Source organism: Symphalangus syndactylus, chromosome 3 (genome assembly GCF_028878055.3).
Source record: "Symphalangus syndactylus isolate Jambi chromosome 3, NHGRI_mSymSyn1-v2.1_pri, whole genome shotgun sequence".
Taxonomy (NCBI): Eukaryota; Metazoa; Chordata; class Mammalia; order Primates; family Hylobatidae; genus Symphalangus; species Symphalangus syndactylus.
Window position 1 is genome coordinate 85,756,214 of NC_072425.2, and position 7,506 is coordinate 85,763,719.

The following is a 7,506-nucleotide window of genomic DNA, read 5'->3' on the forward strand; positions in this document are numbered from 1 at the left end:
ATGATGTCTAGAATACAACAGAGTCAAATGTGCCCTTATAAAATAAAATACTACAAATAGAAAACACTGAAAATAGTTATTAGTGCAAAGCAATTGATTTTCTCAGCTATTGGATGATTGTGTGGGAATCTGATAGAGGAAAGAACAGGCTAGACATTGGAGACTCGGAAGGGTGGGAGGTGGGGAGGAGGTGAGGGATGAGAAATTACTTCATGGGTAAAATGTACATTTGATTCAGGTGATGGATACACTGAATGCCCAGACCTCACGACTGTGCAATATATTCATGTAATAAAACTGCACTTGTATCCCTTAACTTAATACAAATAATTTTTTTTTAAAGAACAAAAAAACACTCTTAGAACTTCTACAGCAACCCAGGAAATCCCTGCTCCAGCCCAGCTCCTCCCAATTGTTCTGCCCTGGTGCTCGGGGGGTTCCTGATAGGCAGCATCAACTTTGCATAGGTTTTATGCTTAAATACAACACTAAACTCTCCTCAGCCTGGCAGGCCCATTGTTGCTCATCACTGGCCTTTAGCTCCTGGCCATTTCCCAATTAAAATCAGTAGTGCCCTTCCTGGAAAACTTCATTTTCCTTCCAGCCACTCCCTGACAAGTGTCTTTTATCTCCTTTCTCTCTCTCCCGCTTTCCTCCCTCCTCTCCCCTCCTTCCACTAACCATTCTCCAAACTTCCTCTCCTTTATTAGGCAGAACTAGGATGAGTTACACCATCAAACGTACCACATGAAGCATCATCTCAAATGGATTTCCAGTGAATTAAGAAAAACCTGGATATAATATTTCTTGTATTTCCACTGAGCTCATAAAAGCCCAGGTTTTAGTCTGAAAACATTGCAGATAGTAAGACAGTCGAAACTGAACTGCCTGCCTAAGGACTGCAATGAGCTCTGCCAGTATGGGCACAGGGTGGAAAATGCATGCACTTCAGAGGCTGCTGGCCTAGGGAGCCAGAAACAACTGGACTCAAATCCCAGCTCCACCTTAATAGCTATACAACTTTGGAGAAGTTGTTCAGTCTTTCTGAACCTCAGTTTTCTCATCTCTAAAATGGAATAACAATTCTTCAGAGTTGTGAGTACTAAATGAGTCAATAAATGTAAAAGAATATATTAAATGAATATAAATAGTCTTTTTAAAAAAAAAATTGCTTTCCTCTCTTCTTCCTGGTCAAGATATCATTGGTTTCTTTTGATTTTGAGAGCAGAGAGCTGGTTCCAGTTCCATTTTTATAATCCTGGGACTTCAATCAAAAGTGTATAGCTTCCTATACGGGCACTGGATACCTTGGGCTGTAGTAAGATGAAACCAATGTCAAATAAAGGACATGGTTTCATCAGATGAAAACTCCTGCTCAAGCTCCATATCACACCTCTCCCTATCTTTACTTCTTTAAAAAAAAAAAAAAAAAAAAAAAAAAAAAAAAAAAAAGTCTATTTCAATGAATAAAACCAGCCTAAAATCACCTCCTCTCTAAAGCTATGTTTGATCCATTCTTCCCACTGATTGATTCATTCAAAACTAGCATCCCTCTATATATACAAAAGATTGGTTTCAGCCCCTCTACCCCTGCCAACCCCATATATACCAAAATTCTCACATACACAAGTCCCACCATTGGCCCTGTGGAGCCCGAGTACAGAACAAAAACAGCCTGCAGCCATAAAAAAGAATGAGATCTACCGGGTGCAGTGGCTCACACCTGTAATCCCAGCTCTTTGGGAGGCTGAGGTGGGCAGATTGCCTGAGGTTGGGAGTTCGAGACCACTCTGGCCAACATGGTGAAACCCCATCTCTACTAAAAATCCAAAAATTTAGCCGGGCGTGGTGGCATGCGCCTGTAATCCAGCTACTTGGGAGGCTGAGGCAGGGGAATTGCTTGAGGCAGAGAGGTGGAGGTTGCAGTGATCCGCGATCGTGCCACTGCGCTCCAGCCTGGGCAACAGAGCTAGACTCTATCTCGAAAAAAAAAAAAAAAAAGAATAAGATCGTGTCCTTTGCAGGGACATGGATAAAGCTGGAGGCCATTATGTTTAGCAAATTAACACAGGAACAGAAAACCAAATACCGCATGTTCTCACTTACAAGTAGGAGCTAAATGATGAGAACAGATGGACACATAGAGGGGAACAACACACAATGGGGTCTTTCAGAGAGTGGAGGTTGGGAGGAGGGAGAGGATCAGGAAAAATAACTAATGGATACTAGGCTTAATACCTGGGTGATGAAATAATCCATATCCCCAAAAGAACCCATGACACAAGTTTACCTATACAGTAACAAACCTGCACTTGTACTCCTGAACTTAAAAGTTAAATAAAATAAATAAAAAGAAAAAAGCCATCCATATTCTTGGGTTTTGAGATGAAGAGTTTATGGATGCTTATATTCAAGCATATATCTATTTTTTTTAACTCCATGAATACTGTCTTCCATCTGCATTTGGTTGAAAAAAATCCATGTAGAAGCGGACCCACACTGTTGAAATCCATGTTGTTCAAGGGTCAACTGTAATTGAATGCCCTCTGTCCCTGTTAGACAATGTGGATTAAATGGTGAGAAAAAAAGGGAGACATGAGCCCTGCCTTCCAGGAGTAATTATTATTTACAGATAGACCTCTTCCACTAGACTCCAGAGTCAGGGCCCAGCATTCTACATTCCAAGCTTGGCATACAGTGTTCAAAGAAAAATTTTGAATGAATGAATGATTGGTTGATTTCAACATTTCATAAAAGTCGTGCTTTTCTAAAAAGAAAAAATCAGATCTGGTTTAACTATGTTTTTACTTTTAAAAATCAGTATATTTATTTCTGGTACATCTTTAGTTGATTGGCTTCCATCTTAGTCTACTTAGGCTGCAATAACTAAATACCACAGGGATTTATTTCTCTCAGCTCTGGAGGCTGAGAAATACAAAATCAAAGTCCCAGCCAATTCAGACTCTTCCTGGTTTACAGATAGATGCATTCTTTCTTGCTGTATCCTCACATATGGACAGACAGAGCTCTGGCTTCTCCTTTTCTTCTTATCAGGACACTAATCCCGTCATAGGGGCCCCACCCTCATGATCTCATCTAAACTTAATTACCTTCCAAAGGCCCCATGGCCAAATGCCATCACATTGGGGGTTGCAGCTCCAACATATGAATTTGAGGAAACTCAGACATTCAGTACATAACAGCTACAATCTTTCTTTACACAACACAGGGAAACTAGAAGTTTCCAGGGGAGATTTTTAAACAATAATTAGTTTGTTTAAAATAAATTTAAAAAGAAAAGAGAGGTTTCCAGGGACAAAAGTTATGTTTCATGGAAAAATCAGAGCCAGGAGAGGTGGATTCTAACACTAGCCCTGCAACAAGCTATGTTAGACTTTGGTCAAGTTACTTCACTTCCTTATTCCTGAAAGAGGAGCTGGACTGATGATCCTTGGGCTCCTCTCCAGTTCTGCCATGCTGGGGTTCTCATGGGTATCTACCCTTAAAGATTATTTTTTAATTTGAGGGTCCCTATTGTTACCTTTCCTCACTAATCTCTGATACAAATTGAAAAGAATCCCATAAACAATAATGATGGCTGTTTTCATTCAAGACTGCCCCATCCATCAGGGAAACAACAGCCTTCCACTCCCCCCACCCTACCCACACGTGTTACCACCAACATGTGTTGCCACCCCACCAACATGTGTTTAGTTGGAAAGAAAAAAACAGAAACCAAATCGAAGCTCTTTCAGAGGGTACTTTGAACTAGAAAAAATACCTAATTCCACTTACATAGGAGATACTTCTTCAGAGTTTACAGATGCTTATATTCAAGCATAGTATCTATTTTTTTAACTCAACACCAAAACCATACAAATCAACTTTTAAAAAGACTGAGACTGATGTAGTGCTGCAATTGACATACACTATTTTTTATTTTGAATTCTGCAAATGTGTGATTGCAGTCAAGAAAGATATACCCACAGAATCTTCAAAGAACAGAAAGCCCCTGGTTGAAGATCTACTACATAAAATATTCATGTTACTAGTTCAGGTTTCCTCTCTGTGTTTCTCCAAGATAGCCTTAATCTCAACTGGAGATTTTAATAGAGGTAGATTAGCAATAAAAATTAAAAGGACTCCTCTCTGTCCCCCTGCTGTTTTCTATTAGCAAAGTGCATCACATTGTATTATTTTCCAATGTTTACTTAAAAGAGCTAATAAATATTAGATGGATACCTCAGCTAACAAGAATGGTGACCACAAAATATTGAACAGCTGAGGATTAGAATCTGAACAAAAACAGTTTACATAAGCCATACTTCTGTGCAGGTAGGCATCCCAGTCCCCACTGATTACAGTATATACTGTGAAATCACATAGGAAAGCAAAGCAGATTTATTCTCTTTTGCATGGAACCCTACAGTTATTTCCTTTTTGCTGGTAGATTGTGACTCTGCAGTTATAAGTGTGAACTATGAAATCAATAATAAAATTACAAATCAGCAGGCAAAGTATATATCAATAAAATTGTCCATTCTTGGGCATCTACCACCTGGCAGACCCAGGGCCAGAAGCCTCCACATGCACTGCCTCATACAAGTCTCACAGCACTGTAGAAAGGCAGCATTATCTCCATTTTACAGGTGAGAGATCTAAAAGAGGTCAGGCAACTTCTCCAAGGTCACACAGTTGGTAAATAATAGACACCCAGTTCTGGTGGATTCCTAAACTCATATTTGCTGCTCTACACTATGAACAGGGAGCACAGGTGCCATCGAAGGCACTGAGGGATAGAAAGACACCCTCTCCTATGGATTGAATTGTGCCCCTTCAAAATTTCTATAGTGAAGGCCCAACATGATTATATTTGGAGATAGGGCCTCTATGGAGGTAATTAAGATTAAATGAGGTCGTAGGGTGGGGCTCTAACCCAATAGGATCAGCGTCCTAATAAGGAAAACCAGAGTTTGCTCTCTTATCTCTTCAGGGAATGCACAAAGAAGAGGTCATGTGGGCACACAGTGAGATGGCAGAAGATTACACACTTGAATTGTGGCTAGTGAAACTGAGATGTGCTGTAAGTGTAAACACGAGTTCACTCTTAGTATTAAAAAAAAATACTTTATTAATAATATTTATATTGATTACATGTTAAAATAATTTTTTTTTTGAGAAGGAGTCTCGCTCTGTCGCCCAGGCTGGAGTGAAGTGGCATAACTTTGGCTGACTGCAAGCTCCACCTCCCGGGTTCACATCATTCTCCTGCCTCAGCCTCCCAAGTAGCTGGGACTACAGGTGCCCGCCACCACACCCGGCTAATTTTTTGTATTTTTTAGTAGAGATGGGGTTTCACCGTATTAGCCAGGATGGTCTCGATCTCCTGACCTTGTGATCTGCCCGCCTTGGCCTCCCAGAGTGAGGGGATTACAGGCGTGAGTCACCGCGCCCAGCCTAAAATAATATTTTTAATATATGAGGTTAAATAAAATGTATTATTATATTTAGTTTCACCTATTTTTTTAATGTAGCTACTAGAAAATTTAGAATTACATATGTGGTTCCCATTATATGCAGATTGGACAGCACTAATCGAGAATATATAGTTAACAGGAAGAAAAACAGATTTCAGAATGACCTAAGTACAGAAGCTCCTCTATTTATAAGCAGATCAGATTCTGAAAGGCTGGTCTAAGTCCATGTGTTGTGACTTCTAAGTGAGATTGTCAATTGGTCCTCTTGGAAACAGATTCCAAGAAGGTGTTAGAAATGCAAAAGATGTATTGGAGATAATGCCAGCGAAAGATAAAAGAAAACCTTCAGTCTATGATGTAGGGCTGAGTCCTATACAAGGAGAAGGGAGAGGAAGGAGAAGAGGGTAGCAGGAGGGTCAGACTACAGTGCAGCTCTTAGGGAGTTCTGGGCCAGCCCAGTATGGAGCTCTGGCAAGCCCTTGCAGTACTCCTGATGCTGCCTGGAAATCAGATGGACTCAACTCTAAATCTGAATCAAATATTGAAGGCATCTGCAACTATGGGCTATCAACTTACTGCACTCCTTGTGGCCAGTTCTCTTAAAGAGAGATCTGATAGGCACACCTCCATAGTCACCACAATAAGCAAGTGGGCTTTCACTTTGCACTCCTTGGATATTTTCCAATCAATAGGAAATATCTGCCCTATCCCCAAAATTTCCTGTCTCAATATACCTCCATTCATCCAGTGGGTTGTTACTCTGACTTAAAACTAGGAGTCATCTCTGATTCTTTTCCTTTGCCCGCACTAATCACCATCAGTAAGTCCCGTCCCCACTGCATTCAAAATGTATCCTGAATCTTACCAATACCACCTTCATCACAATAACTCTAGTTCAAGTCATTTTCTCTCTCACTTGAGTTACTCAGTAAACTCCTAATTGGTTACTTATTTTAATGCTTGAAATCATCAGTCTGTTCTCCACAGAATAGCCAGAGCAATATTTTTAAACCATAGATAAGATTATGTCACTTCTCTACTTAAAATCCCTCAGTGTCCTCCTGAATGACATAAAATTCAGACTCCATGCCATCTAATACCTTGCCACATTACCAGAGAGCTCGTTAGAAAGACATCATCTTGGACCCCACCCCAGACCTAAAGAATCAGAGGAGAACCCCAGATGACTGATGTGCACATACAAGTTTGAGAAGCATCCTCTCCTACCAACCCCGTCCTCAGTCATTACACATTAGCCACATGATCCCCCAGCTGTTCTTTGAACACACTAAGTATGTCCTATCTCTGGGCCTTTCCACTTGCTGTTCCTCCTGCTTGGAATACTCTTCCCCAAGATCTTCACACTCCTATTTACCGTCATCATTCAGTTCTTTTCTCAGATGTTACCTGCTCAAAGAAAATGTCTCTGATTACCCAAAATAATCCTCCCTCCATCTCAAGACATACTGTATCCCCTTTATCTGCTTTATTTTTTTCATGATATCTATAGGCACCTGAAATTTTTGTCTACTTATGTATTGCCTGTCTCTTACATTAGGATGTAAGCTCCATATGAGTAACAACTTATTTTGTTCACTGTTATAATCCTGGTACTTTAAAAGGTGATTGGAACGTGATAGGTGCTTAATTTTCTTTGAATGAATTAATTAGTAAAAAAACATGAGTGCAGGCCAGGCTTGGTAGCTCACACCTGGAACTCCAGCACTTTGGGAGGCCAAGGCGGGAGGATTGCTTGAGCCCAGTAGTTCAGGGCCAGCCTGGGAAGCATGGAGAGATCCCATCTCTACAAAAAAATACAAACATTAGGGGGGCAAGGTGGTGCACACCTGTAGCCCCAGCTAATCAGGAGGCTGAGATGGGAGGATCACTTGAGCCTGGGAGGTCAAGGCTGCAGTGAGATGTGTTTGTGCCCCTGCACTCCAGCCTGGGCAACAGAGCAAGACCCTGTCTCAAAAGAAAATAAGAAAGAAGGAAGGAAGGAGAAAGGAAAGGAAGAAAGAAGGAAAAT